The sequence below is a fragment of the Pongo abelii genome, chromosome 15 (genome assembly GCF_028885655.2).
Source record: "Pongo abelii isolate AG06213 chromosome 15, NHGRI_mPonAbe1-v2.0_pri, whole genome shotgun sequence".
NCBI classification, from domain to species: Eukaryota; Metazoa; Chordata; class Mammalia; order Primates; family Hominidae; genus Pongo; species Pongo abelii.
This window is the reverse complement of record NC_072000.2, coordinates 41,031,595-41,059,512: the sequence shown is the minus strand read 5'-3', so window position 1 is coordinate 41,059,512 and position 27,918 is coordinate 41,031,595. Positions and strand designations below refer to the sequence as shown.

At 34.6% G+C, this 27,918-nt stretch overlaps 1 protein-coding gene and 1 long non-coding RNA gene across 20 annotated transcripts in view; one reads left to right on the top strand and one right to left on the bottom strand.

Moving 5' to 3' along the window:
* Window positions 1-27,918, bottom strand: part of MIPOL1 (mirror-image polydactyly 1) — a 401,793-nt gene that overhangs the window by 187,671 nt on the left and 186,204 nt on the right. The gene's annotated exons all lie outside the window — the stretch shown is intronic.
* On the top strand, window positions 55-27,653 carry LOC129049754 (uncharacterized). The gene is made up of 4 exons (XR_008513061.1): window positions 55-3,051; window positions 3,743-10,371; window positions 15,773-15,983; window positions 27,536-27,653. It is a non-coding gene; the product is annotated as an uncharacterized LOC129049754 (long non-coding RNA).

Below are 27,918 nucleotides of genomic sequence, written 5' to 3'. Positions count from 1 at the left end.
TTTTGGGGTACGTTTATCTCCCAAAAAGGTGGCAAATTTTTTCCTTTTCCTTTCTGTGGTTTCGGACTGTAGTACGTAAGCTTTCATTAAATGTTTTCAATAATAAATATAAATGCATACCTTAAAATCAGGAAGATGTCTTCAATAATTGTTCTGAAAGTACATTTTAATAAATCATGTGATATATAATATCACAGAAAGATATTAATTTAGCTTTACCCAGCATGCATATCCATATGAATAAGAAAATTCATTCTCTTAACTGAAATAATCATCTTTGCTTTACTGAATATCATATTCAAGACACTAATTCCAGTTTTGCACCATCTCATAAGTGATATGCCCTATCAACAAAGGAAAAAATTTTAAAGCAAAAATAAGATTTTTAAACCTCTTCTATCCATACTCCTACTCCTATAGTGTATTTGGAATAATTTAAAACTGTAGTTCCATGCCATATTTTTTATTTTTCCTATTGTATGTAACATATTTTGAGAACTCTTCCTTAACACACATCACAATTAAAGTTATCACTGCTTTAAATTTATCTATAAATTTTAAGACAGACTACCTTCCACTGATTCTTATACAATGTTTTATCCTCTTTGGATATCTGTTTTAATTTTCTTTTAGCTATAATACTTCTTCAAGTAATTCCTCCAGGAAGAATGAATGGGTATATTCATAGTCTTAATTGTTTAAAAAAAGTCTTTGTTTTGCCCTCCTCTATAAATGATATTTTGGCTAAATATAGGATCCTTAAATTGCAGTCTTTTCCTCTAAGATTTATAAACATAGTTGCACTGTCTTGTTTTCCAATATTGCAAGTCAGGAATTCTATGCTGCTGTGATGCTCTTTCTTTTGTAAATAATCAGCTCTATACAATTTTACAACAAGTGTTATAAAGGTATAACATTTTCTCTTCACCATTAGTGTGCAGATATTTTGCCCAGATATGTCTATATATTTAGCATATGTATATAAATTTACAAGAGCAAAGACGTAATTTACTTATTCTACTCAGTCATTGCTATGGACTTTCATTTTGATAACTCAAGTTTTCCTTCAGCTCAAATGAGTTTTCTTCTATTATTTCTTTGAATATGGTTTCCCTTACATTTACTCCTTTTGCTCCTGCACTTACTCCATTTTCCACAAATTATGTTTTGCTTCTGATCATTTCACTCCATTTCCTTGTGTTTTTTCTTAGTGTTTCTCCCTTTGCTGTTCCAAATCATTATTTATATTTTTGTCCCTGATCATTGATATTAAAATCACCTATTATATTTTTAAACAATGGTCGTTTTTATCACTCCTTCAAAATATCTTTGGTTCTCTATAAGAAGTCTTATTTTTGCTTTTAACATTTTCTTCTCCTTTAAATAAAAAAGACTCAATTGGAGCCAACTATGTGGTAGATGTGGTCTTTCTTCATGAACCAATCAAATTCTCTGAATTACATATGGTCCCTCAAGGCTATTCATATCAGATGGTATGGGTTCCCTGAGCACATTTCAAAACTGGCATATTTAGAATAGTGTTGATGCAAAGAAGTGAGTAGTAAGCAGTTTCTTCATTAGGTAGATTGGCAACTTTCTGTAGGGCATAACCATTAACAGGACAAGGGGTAGTTTCTTCCCAAGATCTAAGAAAACCTGGAGTTTAGGTAGTTGGAGTAAAAATAACCTTCATTCCATTGCTTCTTCTCTATTATTCATTCAAATGTTTAAAAATTGTATTTATTTTGCTTCCATACAAGTGGAAAATAGTCTTCCTTTTGGATAATATTGACTCCATAGGGAATTTATATTGGTCCCACAGAATGGTCAACTAGGTTTTGTACTATCCTTATCAACAAGCTTCAGTCCCAGTATATTCAAATACCAATCATATATCTTACTTATGCTTTAAGTAAGGCATTTTCTAAACTTAACTCACTTGTTTAGAAAAATCAAATAAACTCAATTTCACTGTCTTTGTTAGTGACATTATTTCTCTGATTAGTCTTAAAAACCTGAAGTTATCTTAAAACATCTCCTTCATTTCCCATATCCAGTGAGCGAGTCAATAAGTTTTGCTACTTATTTCAAAATGCCTCACATTCTTTCCTATCTCTTCCTATTGCTGTTATTTAAGGGGCCCCCCGCAATCTTCTTTACTTCATTCATGAAATACTTTAATAGCCTCCAAGTCAGTCTTTCCTATCTTCCCATGCCTGCCCTAATTAATGTCACTAAAACCTGTGAGATTACTGTCCTCTGACTCTCATATTACCAAGTTATACATATTACCACCCCTCCAGGCAAAATTTTATCTTCAGGGCTTGTCCAATTCCTCCTTCACCAAGAATAATCTTTGCTTCACTTTCAAGAGCCCACTGTACAATATTAGAGTTTTCCAGTGGGTGATCAATCATTCTGGGAAACTTCTCCATGGGATGTAAAAAGTCCCAGTCCTTGGCAATAGGTTTGGGGGAAAATGTACAAATCCATATGGTGGTACAAAAAATAGAGCTAAAACCAACACTGGTGTTAGTGTCTAATGGACATGGCATAGTTTATCTGCTTTCTGCAGTTGCTGTTTTTCCTGACCATTAACGTGAGCAAGCATAATTTATGGTTGACAATAATGGATCATCCATTGTTGCATCACTCCTAGTGATGTGACTTAAGTGTACAACTTAAGTGCATGGTAAATATGAAAGTTAACAACCCATCTTTGACTTTCTCTGTGGATTAACTATTGTGCTTTGAATCAAAAGAGTGCTAGTTTAATTTTTAACATTGTGAATATTATCACCATCCTTTCTAAGAGCTCAGATAATGAAAATGAGAATGACGACAACTCCAATGCCAGTATGACCCAGATATCATAAAAAATGAAGACTAAATGGAAGAACGCATCACTGGCTTAGGGAGATAAACAACAAAAACAGAATATACTGTACACTGTACAGAAAAGAATCTGGGATTGGACATACTGGAGAAGGAGATGTGAAAGCACATATGAAGATGGAATCTCACGGGGCAAGTATTTTTAACCAGTCAGAGGTTTGTTTCATTTTTCCTCCAAAATGGCACCAATACTAGCAGCTGCTGTGTTACCTTGGGTCACATGAAACACGCATTATTGTATGGTTTCCATGATTGGTCTATGAAACTGAGTGAAGTTATTAATATACACATTCATTCAGACGTTGCAACTAAATTGTCTTATGGACAAACAAATGAAAATTTTGATAAGAGACGCGTTGGCCCCTTATAGTGTAGAGCTGATTCTGTCAGCACTTAATCACAATCATGCTTTCTATAGTATATCAAGTGATGTGTCAAAATATGGCAACAAATATTCCCCTACTTATTAGGTATTCTTATTTCAAAAATGAGGTTTCACATTATCATCTTGATTTCTATGGTTTAAATAAAACCAAAGAAATCATAAAAAAGACTATTGATATCTTGTCCAAATAAAAACTAGACTTTCCTCATTTATCTGCCTTTTCTGGGGTACATAACATGTAGGTAAATTTTGGGAGTTTCCATTTAGTCTATAAACTTCATATCAAAGAAAAATGAAAAGATCTTATCCGTTCAATGTCCTGCATACTTTGTACATAGCACTGCTAGAAGGGGTGTGATTTGCTTACCTGTGATATTGTGGTTTTCATATTATAAGTTTTGGGTCACTTTTCAGTTTCCCAAAATATGCAAAACTGCTTAATGATTTTTCTTTTTTCTATAGAAATTGAGGTAGTCTCCTTAGAAATGTGCCTAAAATGGCTATCATTGTTGATGGCCAGAGAAGATACGAAAAGGTTGGCCTGGGAAGACAGATCATCATGGCAGATGGGAGGCAGGACTACATTGCAGCTCCTACTCGGACGGACAGAGCAGCATGCAGAGGCTCACATTGCGAATTTTAGCTCCAGAAAAACTGCAAGAACAAACCAGGAATCCTAAGAGGACCCACAGACCCTGTGAAGGAAGTGGAGTGCTCCTGCAGGGCTCGGGAGACACCCCAAATACTGTGAGTGCCCCAACTGTGGAAGTGGGAAAAGGAGATAATCCGCTCGCAAATACCAGCCACCACCGTGCCCCTAGTGAAGGTCTAGTTTGTGGGAGAAGTTTCCGACCTTACCTGGAGCTGAATCAATTTAGAGAGCTGAACAAAATACAGGGGTAGAGGAAGCAGCAGAAGGACCCTGGGAGCCTGCTGGGTCCCCAAGCAGGCCATTCCTGCCTGGCACCACAGGGATCCAACGAGAGGGCGGCCAAAGGCACAGGAGAAAACACCACAGGGAGAAGGAAATCTCCAGCTGAACTTTTTATCAATTTAAATGGGACAAGAAGCCTCCTAGCCAGAACTCACAGGAGGGCATGAATTCAACATGCAGACTCCACAGGTTGGGGAAGAACCAAGCCCTTTTCTTTCGCAACTCAGAGGCAGGTAGCCTGGGGTAAGTTCTTAAGCCCGGCTCGCTCACTGCCTGGAAACAGACTTGGGGTTGTTAGAGGGGCCACAGTGGGAGTGAGACCGGCCCTTTAGATTGCCTGGGAGCTGGATGAGGCCTGTGACTGCCAGCTTTCCCCACTTTCCTGACAACCTGCATGACTCAGCAGAGGCAGCCATAATGCTCCTAGGTACACAACTCCATCAACCTGGGAACCTCACCCTGATCCCCTACCCAAGGAGAGTCTGAGCTCAGACATACCTAGCCCTGCCCCCACCTGATGGGCCTTCCCTATCCACCCTGGTAGGTGAAGACAAAGGGCATACATGTACTCTTGGGAATTTTAGGGCTCTGACCACTGCTGGTTCCTCTACATATTACCACAGCTGATGCTCTCTGGAAAGTGCCACCTCCTGGCAGGAGGCCAACCAGCACAAAAATAGAACATTAAAACACCAAAGCTAAAAACCCTCACAGAGTCCATTTTACCCATTCCCCCCCCAACCCCACCTCCACTGGAACAGGTGCTGGTATCCAGGACTGAGAGACTTATAGACAGTTCACATCACAGGACTCTGTGCAGATAACCCCAGTACCAGCCCAGAGCCAGGTAGGCTTGCTGGGTGGCAAGACCCAGTAAAAAGATAACAATCACTGCATCTTGGCTCACAGGAAACCACATCCATAGGAAAAGGGGCAGAGTACTACATCGGACACCCTGTGGGACAAAAGAATCTGAACAACAGTCTTCAGCCCTAGACTTTCCCTCTGACAGAGCTTACCCAAATGAGAAGGAACCAGAAAACCAACTCTGGTAATATGACAAAACAAGCTCTTAAACAACTCCCAAAAATCATACTAATTCACCAGCAATGGATCCAAACCAAGAAGAAATCCCTGATTTACCTGAAAAAGAATTCAGGAGGTTAGTTATTAAGCTAATCAGGGAGGCACCAGAGAAAGGTGAAGCCCAGTGAAAGGAAATCTAAAACATGATACAAGAAGTGAAGGGAGAAATATTCAAGGAAATAGATAGCATAAAGAAAAAACAATCAAAACTTCAGGAAATAATGGACACACTTACAGAAATGCAAAATGCTCTGGAAAGTCTCGGCAATAGAATAGAACAAGTAGAAGAAAGAAATTCAGAGCTTGAAGACAAGGTCTTTGAATTAACCCAATCCAACAAAGACTAAGAAAAAAGAATAAGAAAATATGAACAAAGCCTCCAAGAAGGCTGGGATTACGTTAAATGACCAAACCTAAGAATAACTGGTGTGCCTGAAAAAGAAGAGAAATCTAAAAGTTTGGAAAACCTATTTGGGGGAATAATCGAGGAAAACTTCCCCAGCCTTGCTAGAGACCTAGACATCCAAATACAAGAAGCACAAGGAACATCTGGGAAATTCATCACAAAAAATCATCACCTAGGCACATTGTCATCAGGTTATCTAAAGTTAACATGAAAGAAAGAATCTTAAGAGTTGTGAGACAAAAGGACCAGGTAACCTATAAAAAAAAGCCTATCAGATTAACAGCAGATTTCTCAGCTGAAACCCTACAAGCTAGAAGGGACTGGGACCCTATCTTAAGCCTCCTCAAACAAAACAATTATCAGCCAAGAATTTTGTATCCAGCAAAACTAAACACCATGTATGAAGGAAAGATACAGTCTTTTTCAGACAAACAAATGCTGAGAGAATTCACCACTACCAAGTCACCACTACAAGAACTGCTAAAAGGAGCTCTAAATCTTGAAACAAATCCTGGAAACACATCAAAACAGAACCTCATTAAAAAGCAAAAACAAAAAAACAAAAAAAAACAAGATACACAGGCAACAAATAGCATGATGAATGCAATGGTACCTCACATCTCAGTACTAACATTGAATGTAAATGGCCTACATGCTCCACTTAAAAGATACAGAACCACAGAATGAAAAAGAACTCACCAATTATCTGCTGCCTTCAGGAGACTCATCTAACACATAAGGACTCACAAAAAGTAAAGGGGTGGAAAAAGGCATTTCATGGTAATGAACACCAAAAGTGAGCAGGGGTAGCTATTCTTAGATCAGACAAACAAACTTTAAAGCAACAACAGTTAAAAGAGACAAAGAGGAACATTATATAATGGTAAAAGGCCTTGTCCGACAGGAAAATATCACAATCCTAAACATATATGCACCTAACACTGGAGATCCAAATGTTATAAAACAATTACTAATAGACCTAAGAAATGAAATGGACAGCAAGACAATAATAGTGGGGGACTTCAATACTCCACTGACAGCACTAGACAGGTCATCAAGACAGGATGTCAACAAAGAAACAATGGATTTAAACTATACCTTGGAACAAATGGACTTAACAGATACATACAGAACATTTTATCCAACAACCACAGAATACATACTCTATTTAACAGTAAATGGAACTTTCTCCAAGACAGACCATATGATAGGCCATAAAATAAGCCTCAATAAATTTAAGAAAATTGAAATTATATCAAGCCCTCTCTCAGACCACAGTGGAATAAAACTGGAAGTCAACTCCAAAAGGAACCCTCAAAACCATGCAAATAGGCCAGGCGCAGCAGCTCATGCCTGAATTCCCAGCACTTTGGGAGGCTGAGGCAGGCGGATCACAAGGTCAGGAGTTCAAGACCAGCCAGTTTGAGACCAACCTGTCCAACATGGTGAAACCCCTGTCTACCAAAAATACAAAAATTAGTTGGGCATGGTAGCATGCGCCTGAAATCCCATCTACTTGGGAGGCTGAGGCAGGAGAATCACTTGAATCCAGGAGGCGGAGATTGCAGTGAGCAGAGATCATGCCACTGTACTCCAGCCTGGGCAACAGAGTGAGACTCCATCTCAGAAAAAACAAACAAACAAACAAACAAACAACCCATGCGAATACATGGAAATTAAATAACATGCTCCTGAATGAGCACTGGGTCAAAAACAAAATAAAGATAAAAACTAAAAGATTCCTCGAATTGAATGAAAATAATGACACAACCTATCAAAACCTTTGGGATACAGCAAAGATGGCGCTAAGAGGAAAGTTCACCGGGCGTGGTGGCTCACGCCTGTAATCTTAGCACTTTGGGAGGCTGAGGCAGGAGGATCACAAGGTCAGGAGATCGAGACCATCCTGGCTAACACAGTGAAACCCCATCTCTAATAAAAATACAAAAAATTCACTGGGCGTGGTGGCAGGTGCCTGTAGTCCCAGCTCCTCGGGAGGCTGAGGCAGGAGAATGGCTGAACCTGTGAGGCAGAGCTTGCGGTGAGCTGAGATCGTGCCACTGCACTCCAGTCTGGGAGACAGAGCAAGACTCCGTCTCAAAAAAAAAAGAGGAAAGTTCTTAGCCCTAAATGCCTACATAAAAAGACTGAAAGAGCACAAATTGACATTCTAAGGTCATACCTTAAGGAACTAGAGAAACAAGAACAAACCAAACCCAAACCCAGCAGAAGAAAGGAAATAACCAAGATCAGAACAGAACTAAATGAAATTGAAACAAAACAAACACGAAGGATAAATGAAACAAAAAGCTGGTTCTTTGAAAAGTTAAATAAAATTGATAGACCATTAGCAAGATTAACCAAGAAAAGAAGAGAGAAAATCCAAATAACCTCATTAAGAAATGAAACAGGAGATATTATAACTGACACCTCTGAAAGACAGAAGATCCTTCAAGGCTACTATGAACACCTTCATGCACATAAACTAGAAAACCTAGAAGAGATGGATAAATTCCTTGAAACATACAACCCTCCTAAAATCAGGAAGAACTAGATACCCTGAACAGACTAATAACAAGCGAGTTTGAAATGGTAATTTAAAAATTGCCAAAAATAAAAAGTCCAGGACCAGATGAATCCACAGCAGAATTCTACCAGACATTCAAAGAAGAATTGGTACCAATCTTTTTGACACTATTCCACAAGATAGAGAAAGAGGGAGCCCTCCCTAATTCAATCTGTGAAGGCAGCATCACCCTAATACCAAAACCAGGAAAGAACATAACCAAAAAAGAAAACTACAGACTGATATCCCTGATGAACATAGATGCTAAAATCCTTAACAAAATACTAGCTAACCAAATCCAACAACATATCAAAAAGATAATCCACCATGATCAAGTCGGTTTCATACCAGGAATGCACAGATGGTTTAACATACGCAAGTCAATAAATGTGATACACCACATAAACAGAATTAAAAACAAAAATCACATGATCATCTCAATAGATGCAGAAAAAGCATTCAACAAAATCCAGCATCCTTTTATGATTAAAACTCTCAGCAAAACTGGCAGACAAGGGACATAACTCTATGTAATCAAAGCCATCTATGACAAGCCCATAGCCAGCATAATACTGAATGGGGAAAAGTTGAAAGCATTCCCTCTGAGAACTGGAAAAAGACAAGGATGCCCATTCTCACCACTCTTCTTCAACATAGTACTGGAAGTCCTAGCCTGAGCAATCAGACAAGAGAAAGAAATCAAGGGCACACAAATCTGTAAAGAGGAAGTCAAACTGTCACTGTTTGCTGACAATATGATCGTTTACCTCGAAAACTCTAAAGGCTCCTCTGGAAAGCTCCTAGAACTGATAAAAGAATTCGGCAAAGTTTCTGGACACAAGATTCATGTACACAAATCAGTAGCTCTTCTATAAACCAACAGTGACCAAGCAGAGAATCAAATCAAGAACTCAACCCCTTTTACAATAGCTGCAAAATAAATAAATAAATAAATAAAATATTTAGGAATATACCTAACCAAGGAGGTGAAAGACCTCTACAAGGAAAACTAGAAAACACTGCTGAAAGAAATCATAGATAACACAAACAAATGAAAACACATCCCATGCTCATGGATGGGTAGAATCAATATTGTTGAAAATGACCACACTGCCAAAAGCAATCTACAAATTCAATGCAATATCTATCAAATACCATCATCATTCTTCACAGAATTAGAAAAAGCAATTCTAAAACTCACATGGAACCAAAAAAGAGCACGCATAGCCAAAGCAAGACTAAGCAAAAAGAACAAATTTGGAAGCATTGCACTACCTGATTTCAAACTATACTATAAGGCTATAGTCACCAAAACAGCATGGTACTGGTATAAAAACAGGCACATAGACCAATGGAACAGAATAGAGAACCCAGAAATAAACCCAAATATAGCCAACTAATCTTCAACAAAGCAGACAAAAACAAAGTGGGGAAAGGACACCCTTTTCAACAAATGATGCTGGGATAATTGGCTAGGCACATGTAGGAGAATGAAACTGGATTCTTATCTCTCACTTTATACAAAAATCAACTAAATATGGATTAAGGACTTAAATCCAAGACCTGCAACTATAAAAATTCTGGAAGATAACATTAGAAAAACCCTTACAGACACTGGCTTAGGCAAGGATTTCGTGACCAAGAACCCAAAAGCAAATGCAATAAAAACAAAAATAAATAGTTGGGACTTAATTAAACTAAAGAGGTTTTGCATGGCAAAAGGAATGGTCAGCAGAGTAAACAGACAACACACAGAGTGGGAGAAAATCTTCACAATCTATACATCTTAGAAAGGACTAATATCCAGAATTTACAATGAGCTCAAACAAATCAGTAAGAAAACAAACAAACAATCCCATCAAAAAGTGGGCTAAGGACATGAATAGACAATTCTCAAAAGAAGATATACAAATGGCCAACAAACATGAAAAAAATGCTCAGCATAACTAATGATCAAGGAAATGCAAATCAAAACCACAATGTGATACCACCTGACTCCTGCAAGAATAGCCATAATTCAAAAATCAAAAAAAAAAAAAACAGTAGATGATGGCATGGATGCAGTGATAAGGGAACACTTCTACACTGCTGGTGGGAAGGTAAACTAGTACAGCCATTTTGGAAAACAGCATGAAAATTCCTTAAAGAACTAAAAGTAGAGTTACCATTTAATCCAGCAATCCCACTACTGGGTATCTATGCAGAGAAAAAGAAGTCATACGAAAAATTTACTCGTATATGCATGTTCATAGCAGCACAATTCACAAAATCTTGAATTTTGTGAATTCAATTTTTGCAAAAATCGTGGAACTAACCCAAATGCCCATTAATCAATGAGCGGATAAAGAAACTGTGGATATATATATATATGATAGAACACGGTTTTATATATATATATATGATAGAATACCACTAAGCCATAAAAAGGAATGAATTAATGGCATTTGCAGCAACCTGGATGAGATTGGAGACTATTATTCTAAGTGAAGTAACTCAGGAATGGAAAGCCAAACATCATCATATGTTCTCACTGATAAGTGGAAGCTAAGCTATGAGAACACAAAGGCATAAGAATGATACAATGGACTTGGGGACTTGGGAGGAGGGGTGGGAGGGGGCAAGGGATAAAAGACTACAAACAGGGTGCAGTGTATATTGCTCAGGTGATGGGTGCACCAAAATTTCACAAATCACCACTAAAGAACTTACTCATGTAACCAAATCCCACCTGTACCCCGATAACCTATGGAAAAATTAAAATAAATAAATAGGTAAATAAATAAATAAAAGGTTGGCCTGCCATGAAATTATATTTTCAAAGGATAGGACAAAAAAAGTCCTCTTTAATTTAGAAACACAATAAAGGTAAGTAATTTATATGCTTTTCTTTAAACCTGCTTGATGATCACTAAAAAACACTACAAGGAGCCTAGAAAAAGAAGAATGAACCACCCAAGTTTGATGTTATATGTATGTTGCAACAAGTATTCATATAGTAAAAACAAAACAAAACAAAACAAACCCCCACTCCCCCGCCACACACACACACACAAAAACAAAACCTTAGTTTTTTGGAAAATAAGAATGTTTTAGAACTCAAAAGAATGTTACCAGAAAAGGCACTGTATTAGTTTCCTAGGGCTACTGAAACAAAGAACCATAAATTGGGTGGCTTAAAACTCACAGAAATGCTCTCACATTTCTGGAGGCCAGAAGTTCAAAATCAAGGTGTCAGCACAGTTGCTTTCTTATGAAAGGTCTGAGAGGGAATCTTCTGTGCCTCTCTCCCGGGTTCTGGTAGTTGCCATCAATCTTTCACATTCCTTGGCTTGTGGACACACTAATCTCTGCCTCATTACATGGCTTTTTCTTCCTGTGTCTTTTGTATCTGTGTCCAAATTTTCCTCTTCTTATAAGGACCCCAGTCATTGGATTAGGTGGTATCCTAATCCAGTATAACCTTATTTTAACTCAATTATATTTACGAAGATCCTATTTCCAAATAAAGTCACTTCAGAGGTACTGGGATTAGGATTTGAACATATCTTTTGGGGGCACACAATTCTAACCACTACAGGCAGCCAGGTTGCACAAGACTTTAATTTCTTTAATAAACCATAACTTATTTGATATCTATTTTTTATTTCATAAGTTCAAATTACCTTTGTGCCCAACTGATGCTGAAAAAGCCTTCTACAGAGTTCAACATCCATTCACAATAAAAACTTTTAGCAAACTAGTCAGTGCCTAAAACTTTCTCATAGGGATAAAGGATATTTACAAAAAAACCACAGCTAACAACGTACTTAAGGTGAAATCCTGAATACTTTTCCTCAAGATAGAGAACAAGGCAGTGATGTCTGTTCTCATCACTATTATTTAATATACCTAAATAACTTACAGCCCATGCAATAAGAAAGGAAAAGGAAATAAAAGGTATACATAATGGAAAGAAATACAAATGTCTCTATTTGTAGATGACATGATTACATTGAAAATCCCAAGGAATTTTTAAAAAACAACTGTAAAACTAGTAAGTGAGTCCATCAAAGCTGTAGGATACTATTAATGTAAAACTGGAAAGCAAAACATTAAAATAATATTAATACCATTGTAATAGTGCTAAATATTAAATACTTAGGTGTAAATGCAACAAATGTGCAAAATCCATATGTTCAAAACTATAAAATGTTTATTAAATAAATCAAAGAAGACCTAAATAACTGGAGACACATACACTGTTCCTTGATCAGAAGTCTCAATGGTAAAGATGTCATTTCTCCTATCAAAAGCCCAATTGGATTTTTTTTGTAGCTACAGACTGGTTGATTTTAAAACAAATAAAAGGCAAGGAAAGTAGAATAGCTAAAACAATTCTGAAAAAAAAAATTGGAGTAATTGGAACATTTAGTCCACTTGGTTTAACAAATTATTCTTTTTTCAGGATTATGTTTATTACTTTAATATTTAATTTAGACTATTTAAATATATCCTATTATATCACTTTCCCCCTTCATTAGTTCCTAAATTCAAATTCTTGTCCTTTTCATGGTTATCTTAGAGATTCTAACTTGTTTTCCTGCCTTATAACAGTCTAATATAAATATATCACTTCTCCAGTAATGCTATAACCTTAAAACATTTTGAGTCCATTATCCAGTTCTAGGCTTAAGGGTTATTTTTCTCATGGACTTTAATTTATACATGGATTTGAAATGGCACAAGACATTATTATTAATTTTGAATAAGTGGCTGGGCACAGTGGCGCATGCCTGTAATCCCAGCAATTTGGGAGGCCGAGGCAGGTGGATCATGAGGTCAAGAGATACATACCAGTCTGGCCAACATGCTGAAACCCCGTTTCTACTAAATATACAAAAATTAGCTGGACGTGGTGGCATGTGCCTGTAGTCCCAGCTACTTGGGAGGCTGAGACAGGAGAATGGCTTGAACTTGAAAGGTGGAGGTTGCAGTGAGCTGAGATCATGCCACTGCACTCCAGCATGGCGACAGAGTGAGACTCCATCTCAAAAAAAAAAAAAAAAAAAAAAGATTAGGCTTCATTAGATCAATATTTTAATATTTCCAAACACATTTATCCTTCTGGCTGCTCTGAATTCCTTCTTACATTTCTGTGTTTGTGTTTGGTATCATTTTCCATTTGATTTAAGAACCCCCTTTACTATGTTTTTCAATTCACATCTGCATGTGACTAATTCTCTTGGGGTTTGTTTATCTGAACTACGTTTACATGTCACTATGTCACATTCCACTTTGAAAGATATTTAAACTAGGTATAGAATTGTACGCTGGCTTTTTTTTTTTTTTTTTGGAGCTTTAACAATGTTATTCTAATCTCTTTTGACTTCTGTTATTTCTACTGAGAATTCAGCAGTCAATAGTGCTGTTCTTTGAACAACTTTTTTTCCTCAGTCTGCCTTTAAAATTTTTCTCCTTATCTCTGAGTTTATTACTTTAATTATATTGTGTCCATGTGTCATTTTCTTTTATTTATCCTACTTGGTGTACTTAAGAGCTTCAAGAATTTGTGGTTTGAAATTTCCATCAGTTTTTGGAGAAATCTTGGCTACTATCTTGTCAACTCCTCCTTGTCACGTTGTCTTTCTCATCTCCTTCAGAGACTCTAATTATACCTATATTGTACTGTTTTCAGTTTCACTGTCTCTCAGCTATGTCTCCTCTCCCCTAATTCCTTTTTATATTTGCTATAATTTAAAAATGTACTGTTGATTTGTTATCTAGTTTACTAATCCTGTTTTCTGCTAAGCTCATCTAATTTCAGATATTGTGCTCATTACTATTATAATTTCTATTTGATTTCCATTTGATTGTTTTATAGAGATTACAATTTCATAATGAAATGCTTAATATTTTCATCTATTTTCTCTCTTATTTCTCCTACCTTTTTGAATATTTTCATCATAGCTATTGTAAAGTCCCTGTCATCTAATGCCAATATTGGATCAACTTTAAGTCAGTTTATATAACATGTATTTCTCTTTGTTTTGAGCCTGTGGTCTCATCTTCTTGTGTACCTAGTAATTTTCAATGGAATGTCTTCAATTGTATATAAGTGACATTCCAGATATTATTTAGTCTTGAGGTTTAACCTTCATCTCTGCCAGGTAGATAAAGTGGGGCTGATCATTTTAATTAAGAACTGCAGAATATGGGGGTCAGTTAGCCCCTAGTTGTTTTTTGTTTTTTGTTTTTTTCTTGAGAAGAAGTTTTGCTCTTGTTGCCCAGGCTGGAGTACAATGGTGCAAACTTGGCTCACTGCAACCTCCACCTCCTAGATTCAAGTGATTCTCCTGCTTCAGCCTCTGGAGTAGCTGGGATTACAGGTGCCCATCACCATGCCTGGCTAATTTTTTGTATATATACATATATATTTTTTTGTAGTAGAGACAGGGTTTGACCCTGTTGAGCAGCTGGTCTCGAACTCCTGACCTCAAGTGATCCACCCATCTTGGCCTCCCAAAGTATTGGGATTACAGGTGTGAGACACCGTGCCCAGCTTCTTGTTCTTATAAAACAGCTGCAAAATCCATTCTGCTTTTCAGACTTTTTGTTTGTTTTTAATCTCCAAACCTGTGCAGTCACAGATATCCAGAAGGCACTACTGGATGTGTACTTAATGCTCCCTCCCCTCAATATCAACCAAAAATCTGTTTTTTTTCTTCTTTAAATACCAGACAATGGCTCTCCATGAGTAAAAAGCTAGAATTTTCAGATTTCTGCCTGCAGATAATCAACACATGTCTACGAGATAAAAGTGGCTGCAAAAATAAGCTCTCCTTTCAGGTTCTTTACTTCAATTGTTTTAGTCTCTCTAGTCTTCTTACTCCAATGAATAAAAGATTCTCAAGAATCCAAAATCAAGGCTCAGAAGATAGAACAATAAATATATAATATAAAAATTGACAGGAAAAAGAGTAAAGAAAGTCTCAGGTTACCAGAATGTCAGGAAATCCAGCTGGAAAACAAGAGATCTAATCTATATCAATCATGTGATTAGGTGCAATATTCATGTACATATATAAATATTATCTACACATACATGTTAACTCTGGGATTATCTTTCTTCCTTCAAGAGTTGAAAAGATAAGAAATAGAAATGAAGTCTGTTTTACTACATGCCAGCATACATTTTTTAGTCTTACGAAGAAGACATATTATTACAGTAAAAATCTGTTTTTTGTTTGTTTTTACCACCCTTCATTCTTTTTTAGTGTTTCTGGTAGGAAAATATTTCCAATTTCTTTTAGAAAATCATTCTTCCCCTATTCATAACATATCCTTAGGAGCAGACCTAGATTGTCCTAAGGCGGTCAGTATATTTCACTCCATTGGTCACAGTAATCATTTTAGAGATAAATGAATAAGCACATGACCTCTAGTAGTCCAATTCAAGTTTAAAAGACCCAATTCTAGAATTTCTGTTTTTATTTTTGATAAACAACTTTTTTTTCCTTCTAGCCTTCAACTGGGAAGTTGAGAAGGCAGAAGCTTCTACCTCATGAATGTTAAGCCAATACATAGAGGAGAGCAAAAAAAACCTAGATACAGAACAAAAGTTTTGGGGTCCTACGCAAGAATTTGCTGAAGTTAAAAGAGAAATGGGCTACTATTACACATGACATGGATGAATCTCAAAATCATCATGTTGAAAGAAGCCAGACACAAAAGAGTAGGTATTATATGACTCTACTTGCATAGCATTCCAGAAAATGCAAGTGAATTTATAGTGACAAAAAAGCAGATGAGTGGTTGGCTGGGCTGGGGATAGAGGCTGGGAGGCAGCACAAAAAAAATATTTTGGTGGGATGATAGAAATGCTCTGTATCTTCATTACGGTGGACATATATGTCAAAATGCATTGAACTGTGTACCTTAAATGGATGAAATTTACTGTCAACAAAATTGATTGAAAAAAGTAAAAAAAATAAAATAAAATAAATAATCTCTGGAAGTTAGCCCTGTCCCTGGTCTTTTCAACTATGTGAACAATAAGTTTCATTTATGCTTGAGCAATTTGGGGTGTGGTTTTCTAACCCTTGAAAGAAGCAAATACTATCCAATACAAATACATTCATTTTACAAAATTTACCATGGCAAGCAAATGTATTAATGCATTTTTGAAAGATAGTCAATAACAGTTGAAACAAAAAGGCTTACAGGTGCTTAAAGTCTCAGTTTTCTTTTAAACAAATAATTGTTAAAACCCCACAATTCTCCAACAACGCTGATTACCTCAAGTTTTTTTTTTATCCTAAGATGAGAGTCTGACGATGTTTCTTAAGCTCTTATATTGTTTAGGAATTGTTACATAATGTTTTTCCTAATCACTGATTAACATTTTTTTCTGGCTCGCACTTATAGTTGGACAAGAAATAATATATAATTTTCCAAGTAGCATCATCAAACATTTGCATCGTTTTAAGTCACATCTTTGGTTTTCCCTTCTCTTGGTTCAATTATCTTAATTTCTACCTCAAGTTTCCTTTATTTATTTATTTTAATACATCTTTTGGATCTTAGAAGTTTTCTCATTTCCTCCTTAGAATTACATATGAAAATATTAGTTTTAGAGAAGCATGATTGTAAAACACCCAATATTTTATAATAAATACATTCTAAAAACAAGACTGATAGCTTCCAGATTGAAAAAACCTGCCATAGAGAAAACTATGGTCTTATAAATAGGGAAGTTAAAAATGTCCTTGAGACAAATAGACATATCACATTTTTGTTAGAGAATCTTAAATTTCATATAATACAATAAAGTGAATATACGTAAATTAGGCTGAAAGTTAGGTCACAGGTATATAGCACTACCAAATGGGAATTGTTACCAGGACAAAACTGATACACTCAATGGAAATACTGTATCAGGTTTCATGATTTAAGCTCAACAATTTGAGGTTCTGGAAACAAAGGTCTTAATAGCCCTACGAGAATCCTTCCTCCCCTTTACTTCCTTCCTAGTCACAGAAAATAATGAAAATGGAACACTTGAAATAAAATTATTGTTTTCTTAGTAGTTGTTTCATCTGATCAAAACATTTCTTCTGATCCATGTTAAACTACATACAATACAGAACTATTATAAATCCTTACTAATATATTATAGTTATTTATGCCATTTAAAATAAATTTACCACTTTCCTTATATTCAAAAAATGTTTCCTAAATACTTTCATATTTTAAAAATTCAGTTTTTAGTAATTTTCCTCACAGTTTCATTATCTTCTAGGTAGTACACATTGTCATATATAATTCCTTTAAGGTACTGTCTGCAGCTGAGCATTCTTCACCTAGATGGATATCAACACCAAACTTATGGTTTTTGAATGGAATATTATTGAATATTATTTTTATAGCTTTTATGCAATGACACTCGTTGAATTTATTTTGAGATAATAGGTATAATAGATAGTAGGCATATTATCAATTGGCTCTGTTGGGAAAAATGAGATAACTATAATTTGTATTTCAAATCCATTGAAAAGCTGGGATTAAAACACAGATATATATGTAGCCATTATGGAGTATGAACTATATTGTTAAAATACTATTTATATTTAAAGCTAGTAAGATCAATTATTGCTTTATGCCTTTTAACACCTAACATGGTGACATATTAATTAAGCACTTAATTCTGTATTTGACTCAGTGATTTCTCTGTGATCTACTATATTAACAACTGTCTAAGCAACTATCTAAACAATTAACAATTATCCAAATAAAATAAGAACTAGAATACAGGTTCTTAACCTAGAGCTCATCAGTGAGCTTGGGAAGGACATAAACTCCTTGAAGTTCTATGCAAATTTCTGTAAACTTGTATTTTTTTTTAGGGCGAAGACTCGACATTTGCATTGGCTTCTCAAAAGGGTTTCAACTACACAAAAAGTGTTTAAAAATCCAGTTATATGAAGAAATAAGATTAATTTATTGTCAAAAGACAGAATTATTCCTTTTTACATCAACCAGGCTTGACATAACTGTAATCTCACGGAAATGTCTGCTACTGTAATCAAGAATTTGCATGTAGAAGGAATGCATCATAGAATATATGACATCTTGCTATGTCTACTGTACTAAAGAATTAAAGAGGTTTGAAAATAAATACTGAAACAAACCAGAAAGAAACCTCAATTTTATTAAACTAAAATATCATAGCTAGGAACATCTCAAATTGAGAATAAAGTTTATATAATATTTCAGTGTCATATGAATGTCATAAAATAATAAAAATGTACCATATAATTATTTAAAAAGCACAAGTCTATAGATTGGAAACAATGACCAGCTAAGAGATGACAGGTAGGCTGAAACTCAACCTATTTCCAAACCACTAAAGAAGACATAAATAAACCTAAAGGGAAAATTACATTTGTAGGTTTATAAAAATATTTTTTAAAACCACTCCTATAAAGCAAAAGATATAAAAAGAAAACTTGAGAAATGATAAAAGGACAAAGGATAAAAAATAAACAAAGCTATATGTTAGGCCACTTTGGTTCATGCAATTTTCTTCGTTTCTCTTTAAAATGGTATATCAATTTTTATTTTTCACAAACTTCTATCAATTAAGAAAGAAAATACATTTGCACAGGAAAAAGCAGTTTTTCATCAGCTTTTTCTAATCAGTGAACAAAAGGCTGAGAAGAAATCGTTTTTTAAAAAATGGTTATAGTATAATGTATAGATTATATAAATCATGCATTATCTTACAGACATATATAAGAATGTATAGGGATAAAATGTATAAAATAAAAGAACCAAATGCTTGCAACAGAAAATAAAAGTGTAAAGTTTAGTTCTTTTTCTGTACTATAAAAAAAAAACCAGCCATCCTGAAGGCCTGTGCCATTCTTAGGCCACTTTCAGGCAGATTCTGAAAAGCTGGAAAGTAAACACAGGTGTTTTAAAACTAGAGCTGCTGTCACGGACAACCACAAACACCCTTAACTCTGATGTGGCAACGCCTCTTTCCCGCCCTCTGTTTTTTAAAGCAATACCCGAAAAGAAAATGTCAAATGTTTCACCTTTCAACACCTCAGAATAAGTAAGAGCTTAAAGTGTTGTTCTGTAATCTCTAGCAAATAGATCACTTTTTCACTACTTTTAAATGTAGCCAATTAAATATTAATTGCATAAGATAAAAAGTGGAATTTCTTTAAAAATTTCCACCACCCCAACCTTACACACCCTCCCTCTTCCACCATATTTTACAGCAGTTTCTTTAGTTTCTTAAAGCAAAATCTTTTGTTTGACCACATTTAGATTATTTCTTCTATCACATAGTTTTTACAGAAAATATCTGATTTTTTTCTTGGAAAGTTTAACGTACAACTCAGAAAAATGCACAGCTTTAATTGAAATATGTAATTCTCTTTTAGAAAACTGTATCCTAATAGGTACCTAAATAGGAGTAGAAATCATTTACAGAGAAAAATAGAAAACAGAAAGTAAAATAATTCCCAAACTGCTACAAAACATGGAACTCAGGTTTTGGAATCAACTCATAAATGGAATCAATTTTCAAACACTGAAATATCAATCTATTACTTTTAATTGTATAAAATTGCCCTTTAAAAACAGGGATAAAATTCATTAGGAATTGATAAGTTACAACCTAACTAGTAAATATAAGAACTAAAGAAAAATTAATTCTTTATATTTTACCATATACATCAAGAAACAGGTACTGTTAAGGGAATGGCCAAGTAAGTATCAATCAGTCCCCAAATTAATCTTGGAGGTTATTTTGAGAGGTTTAGTCCTACCCTCAGAATTTCACAAATAATTCCTTTGTGCAATCCATGTAAGAACTGCTCTCTGAAATCACACTTGTTTGTATATTTGATTATTTTTAATAAAAAACTGGTAGTTTCTTTGTGCTGTAAGCTTTATATAAAGAGATGTCTGCCTTTTTAAATAATAAAAATTAATGAATAGGAATAAAAATAAAACTGAATGACAATTTTATATCAGTAGCTATATTCTTCCCAAAATTTCCTCAGATATTTTATCATTTTCTATTACCTTTTTAAAAATTGTGAAGAACTAATATCAGAGCTATATAATATTTGGCTAAGCAGAAGCAATCAATAATAATTAAGAGAAAAGTAAACTTTTGCCATCTTTTTCAGATCCATCCATGCATTGCTTCGTCTCAAATGTGAACGACATTATATAGTATTGAGACAAAATAATAATGTTGTGACACACCAATGCGGTAAAGACATTTAGAATTAAGTTTGACAATTCTTAACTGAGTCCACTATACTCTGGTATTATAACATATGCATGTTATCTATGGGCACAAAAGAGCAAGGAAAGGGCAGTGTGTCAGTATTGAAGTTAATTTCCTTGCTTTTGTTGGTTTATATTACCATCTAATAGTACATAAACAATCTGTTTCTAGGCAATGAATTTCTTCCTCTGACATGATGAGCTGAGTTCATTTGTACGTTAAATATCTTTCAGCATATAAAAATCCAGTTTAACAGCAACAGCAACAAAAGCCAGTAAAGGAATGTCATTTAAAAATCAAATTTACAAAAATATAAGATATAAAACATTTGCTTAATTAGAAAGAAGGTTACTACTTACATTTTACAACCTCTCAAAAGGTGAAGGTAATTAACACAGCAGAATTTATTAAAAATAAATGATATTAATATATCTTAGAATACTCAAGTTTTGTTGGTAATTCTTTCTTGGTCTTTCTAAAAGTAAAGTACTTATCTGAAAACTTGTAGATCCAGATAAAAACAAGCAAATGACTAACACAAGTAAGATTCCAGCAACTATTACAGTAAGAAAATTTTTAAAAGAGGCACCTCAGACTTAAAACCTGACCATCATATAACGGAGCAAAAACACAATGGACAAATGTACTTTTTTGATGGCTGTGATCATGACTTAATTTCACTATCCTCCTTTCCTAGTAAAAATAATAGTCTTTCTAGTATTTAAAATGAATAATTTATGTAATAAAATTCAATGTAAAAAATTGTCACTTTTAAGAAAGAAGGACAAAAATGCTGATACAACTTGAGAATAAAATACACAAAAATGACTCCGGACTTAAACCTAAAATAGCAAGTATCAAAAGAAAGTGAAGACTAAATAGTCATAAATCACAAACAATACCTGAAACAAGATACTGGATTACACTGAAAACACTTGCATGGAATATGTAAAACTATGTTGCATGATTTTGTGAAATTATTAAGAACGTACAAATAGAAGATAATATAAATGCCATTTAGATACGATTATGGTTGTACATGATTCAAAGTTAACATTTTCTAAAGAAAAGGCTGTAAGTTATCAAAACTCCCAGAGGTTGACATTCATCTGAAAATACACGAAATTTTTTTCAAGACTGTGAAATATATTCTTAAAAAAATTTAATATAAATACAAAAAAATAAAAATCTTGGAAATATGCTTTTTGTATCGAATTTTAAATACTAAGTAATAAATTATAGGATCTATAAAATGTGTCTATGAGTCAGTAGGCAAGAGTGATTTTCCAAGATGCCTTTTTTTGTTTCAGTTAAAATTAAAATCCATGCTGTCTAATCCTTAGAGTCAATTTGTAATTAAGGGGATTTGATGAGAGACCAGGCACTGAATTAATGATAAAATTTAATATCTGTTTTAATGCATCAACATAACAGAAAAACTAACCAACACTGAACAACACAATAAAGTCATTTTGTTGTAGAGGACATATCTATGTCAGTCTGTGAATGTCATTTTTTTGAAAAGAAATATATACGCTAAAGTTCTTTAGATGAACTGGTAAAAACTGTATGTCTGAACATCAACACTCATGTCAAAAATATTAGAATAAAGATTAGTTTGGTATGAAAACTACATTGGTAAATGCAATTACTTTTACTGAGAATTTTATGTAATCTCTAATGAAGGTCTCAACTACTTTCCATATCATGTTTCAAAGCAGAAATACTTACTTAGTAAAGTAAATTAATTGCATTTGACAATAGTAAGTTTATTTATTAAAAATATATTTTTAATTTAGAAAGAATGCTTAAGTTTTAAGATCTAACAAATTAAATTTCATAGTATTTCAAGCAACCAATCTGGACTTTATGCTATGCTTTTCACAGCATTACTACACTGCAATTCATCAAAGAATTTAATATATCACTTATTCCAAATCACTTTAGGGCACAACTTTACATAGAATTCAGTTACTGGAAATAGTTAAAACTCAAAGAATGAAAAATTTCATTTGACCAGCATTCACCATGTAGCCTCAACCAATTCTTCCCCCTAAAATACCAAGAAAGCACTAAAAAGACATAAAACTGATAATGCTTCCAAAATACTGACATCATCCTAATATAAAAATCAACTTGAAAATCAAACAAAACTAAGGTTGAGGAACTATTTTGTCCTTACTTTACCTTCCAAACACAAAGTCTACACTAGGCAAGTTTTCAAATTCAGAGTAAGATATTCTAATTCAGGTCAGGCGCAGTGGCTCATATCTATAATCCCAGTACCTTGGGAAGCTGAGCTGAGAAGATAGCTTAAGCTCAAGATTTCCAGACCAGCCTGGGCAAAATAGTGAGATCTCATCTCTACTAAAAATGAAAAAAAAAAAAATTAGCAGGGCACAGAAGTGTGTGCCTGTAGTGTCAGCTACTTAGGAGGCTGAGGTGGGAGGATCACTTGAGCCTGGAAGATTGGGGCTGCAGTGAGCTACAACTGCACCACTGCACTCCAGCCTGGGTGACAGAAGGAGACCCTGTCTTGAAAAAAAAAAATTCCAATTCAGTAGACTTTGGGTCGGGCCAGATTTTATTATATCAAATACATGCCTTTGCAAAGAACCTTTAACCTGTATTTATTACCTAACCTGACCTCTGCTATGTATTGTCTTTAAAGCTATCCAGGACATTGTTTCCAAAAATATATCACAGACACCTGCTCTTCTACACGCTCTTGGCCATTGTAATACAAAAAGTCAATAGGTCAGAAAAAGAAGGGAGAAGATAATGAGCTCCTTAGAAAATAATTTACATTTTTCTACTTTTAAACTTTACATTTACAAGAGTCAAGGCTTCCACTATCACCAATGAGAGTAGAAGGTAAGGAGGAAGATAGTAAGGAAGGTACCTACTACTGATGTGGGCAGAGATAGGAAAGGCCTAGGAGGAAGGCCTGGGAACATTGAGAGTCTTACATATTCAATTTTTTTCCAGGTCAGTGAACATTTTCTTATTAAAACAATTTCATTCTACCACCCAAATTCCTCTCCCAGAAGTACTGTGGCCAAACTGAAAAAAGGATAAGTAGGTATTAGCTGAACAAAGTAAGGGAATAGACAATATAGAGCGTTTCCATCAGAGAAAATGCTGATACAAAGACCAGGTGACACAAAGGTTGGAAAAGCATTCCAGGATCTATCCAAAGTCAGTTAACATACTGATACATCTGCCTGTTGGGCCTAAAATTCAGTCTCCTACTAAAAATTTGTGCCATCATTCAAGTATTCATTTTTTAAAGTTTGTGGCATATTACAAAATGTATAAAACAGTTCCTGTAAGGAAGCTTGCAATGTAATTTTATATTTCTATCATTACTTATCAAAATAAAGTATCAAATTCCTAAAACAACACTGACTATGAAACTCACAATTAGAAAAACATCATTAGTAACCAATGTTAAAAGCAATTATATGCAAGTATCATAAGTATTACATTTACATTTGTCATAAATAATCTCCACAGAAATTTCTCACAGTAATTCAGTATTCCTTTCATGGCAGAGGTTATAGTTCACAGTTGTTTCATCTGCATCTCATCAGTGTTTATTGTGTCCTGATGGACTTGATGAACCTGCATAGGCTATAATGATTTGACTATACTTGGTGTTATAATCCATGGAACCACCTTTCACTGTAGTTGTTCATTTTAGACAGCACATAATGAATGCTGTTAGAGCAATTCCACATTTGGTATGCAAAGACTGTAAACCTGGTCTAGCTGAGAGCCTTACTTGTAAAGTAAGACATTCTCTTGAGAAAAAAATTATTATGTAGAAAACAAAGGCTGGCAAGGGAACAGAACGCTGTTAGAAACCAAGGCAGAATTTCTCCCCATCTCCCTTGTTCAAAAATTGGTGTTTTCTTTATATACTGACTTCTTTCTCTCCTCTTTTCCAACTGACTGCTTCATAACTTCAGATTGCCCATAGTCTATAGCTGTCCACATGGACCCAGGCCAACTTCATGATCATTTGGTTTAGCATTCAAAACTGACTAGCTCCCTTCCCTTTCAGTATCCCAATTCCAAATTACTGAAGGAGTAATCTGACTTACTAACTTTTCAAACCAGGCCATACAGCTCAAGGTCATTAGATGGCTTTGGGTTACATGGCCATGCATCAGATTTCTTATAGAAAGAGAATGGTTGAGGGATGGGTAAATGAATTTGAGTAGACAACAAAAAAGATGTTACACTCTTCATTCTTTAAAACAAATCTTCCTCAGCATTACATACACATTATACACTAAGCTTCCCACTTTTACTTAATAACTGAGCTCCTCAAAAAATAATTTACATTTTTCTACTTTTAAACTTTCCATTTACAAGAGTCAAGGCTTCCACTACCACCAATGAACTGAAATTGCAATGACAAAGCTACCACTGCCTTAGAAATATGCCTGTTCTGATACTTTGCCCATTTTTGAATTGGGTTGTCTTTTCTTTGTTGAGTTATAAGATTTATATATTCTAGATATAAGTTCCTTGCCAGATAGATGATTTGTAAATAATTTTCCCATTATGTGGGTTGTTTTTTCACATTTTTGATGGTATACTTTAAAACACCAAAGTTTGAAATTTTTATTAAGCCCAGCTTAACTGTTTTTTAGTTGTTGCTTGGGATTTTGGTTTCAATCTAAGAAAGCTTTGCCTAACTGAAGGACCCAAAAATTTGCAGTTATGTTTTTTCTTCTAGGAGTTTTATAGTTTTAGCTTTAACATTTAGATTTCTGAACAATTTTGAATTACTTTTGTATGTTATATGATGAGGTATGGATCCAAATGCATTCTTTTGCATAAGAATAGCCAGTTGTCTTGAGACCATTTGTTGAAAATGCTATTTTTATCCCCATTGAATTGTTTTGTCACCCCTCTCAAAAGTCAATTGACCATAAATATGAGGTTGAGTTCTGGACTCTCAATTCTGTTCCACTTATCTGTATGTCTGTCCTTATGATATTACCGTACTATCTTGATTACTGTAGCTTTGTAGTAGGCATTACATCAAGACCTGTGAGTCATCCAAGTTTGTTCTTTTTCAAGATTGTTTTGGCTATATCAGTTTTTATATTAGGATTACTAGCTTAATGAATGATATAAATTTCTACCTTTCACTGTGGTCTTGTTTAGATTGCATTAGAATGATCTTGGCTTAAGTAGTAAATAGGATCCGTTTTTTAAATCATATAGTCTTAGTGCCTTTTTATACAGTGAATTTTAAATTACTTTTTCAGTTGTTTCAATATATCTATCTACTTTTCTGCTTCTTAAGTCAATTTTAGTGGCTTGTATATTTTGCTAGGAAAGTACCTTCTTTCCTTTGACTACCAGATTTGGTCCACAGAACTGTAAATAATTCTCTTATTTTATAATCTCTTCTAGTTCTCTATATTACTATCTCATCTTTATTATAGCAACTTCTTTTTCCTTTTCCTTAGTGCATAAATGATTGTACAGTGGGAAATACAATATCAGGAAATAGTTTGAAAAAGAAGAGAATGATATCAAATCTTGTACAGGTTGGATTCATACCATGGAAATGAGGTTGGATTCATACCATGGAAATGTATGGGAATATTCAGAGGTCAGATTTAGAAGGAGAAGAGAAATAAAAAGAAACAATAGTGAATGCCAACATTTAAGTGGTACACAAAAATAAGTGGTTCACAAAGGAGACTAAACAGTAATAGAAAGATAGGAGGATAACCAAGAGACTGTGTTATCACACAATTCAGAATAGAATAAAATTTCATGGAGTGGTTCAGTGTCAAATGCTGCAAACAAAAAATATAAAGTGTCCATTTGATGTGCCAGAAAACTGACATTGGTACAATGCTATTTAACTCAAAAGATATAGAACTTATTTGGATTTCACTCATTTTTATATGCACCCTTTTTCCCTCTCTCCCTTCTTCCTTCCTTATCTTTCTCCCTCCCTCTCTTCTTCCTTTCCTTCCGTCCCTCCCTCTCTCTTTTCTTTCATCCCTTCCTTCTTACATTCTTTCCTTCCCTCCCTCCCTCCCTTTCCTCCTTCCCTCCTCCCCGGCATATAAGTCTGTGACATTTCAATATCACCACAATGGGAATATGGAATGGTTACATCCCTATAAAGAAATACCCCTTTGTTACCTTTCAATAGTCATAGCCTGTTCCCAAACCTAACTCCTAGCAACCACTGATTTTTTCTCTATCACTATAATTTTGTCACTTTGGGACTTACATAAAAATGGAATCATATAAATTTAACCCTTTGAGAATGGCTTTTGCATCATGCCCTTGAGACCCATCTGAGTCATGGGTGTATCAATAGGTTGTTTCCTTTTATTGTTGAGTAATATTCTATTGTGTGGACATTCATCTGTTGACCTACTAAATTTGGCTTCTTTCTAGTTTTGGGCAATTATGAGTTAAGCTGCTATGATCATTTATGTACATGATTTGTGTTAAAATAAATTTGTATTTTTCTGAGATAAAGATCCAGGAGTGCAATAGCTGGGTTATATGGTAAGTATAAATTTAACTTTATAATAAACTGCCAGTGTTCCAAAGTAGCTGTACCATTTTACACTCCTAACAGCAATGTATGAAAGATTCAATTTCTCCACATCCTGTCAACATTTGGTATATCAGTATTTTTTCATTTTAGCCATTCAATTGGTGTGACATGATATCTCATTATGATTTTAATAAACTTGTAAATTTTTAAAGATAATTTTAATTTTAAAAAGTTTTAAAAATAGTGAAGTCAGAGTTTAAGATTTCAGCTACTTTTGTCAAACATTCTGCTTCAGTAATACTGGAACTGAGTCCAGGAATCTGAATTCAAATAGTCATACTGTTATTCAATTACTCTGCTCTTGGATAATCTATCTTGAAGAACTAATGCACACTCTTAAAAAATTTATCCCTCATGCATCCTTTCTCAGGAAATTACTAGAGAATGTGCTCCATCAAAAGGAAAGAATAAATCAAGAAGGAGAAAAACTGAATCCAGGAAACAGGGGATTCAAAAGAGAAGAAACTAAAGGAACCCACAAAATGAAGGTAGATTCCAAGACCAGTAATGTGTTGCAGTCCTACAGAGAAACTGGTCCAGATTCTATAAAAGAAAAAGTAATAATTTTAGGTTACCTAATGTACTTGAATGTATTAATAGAAAATTTATATGTCTAATAGAGAGTATATGTATGTATTAGTAATATAGAATATACAGATTAAAAATCTAGACAATAATCCTGAAAAAGACAAAATATTGAGAGAAAAAAAGGAAATCTGTTTTTTCAAGGACTGTAAAGGGTCTGAGAAAAAA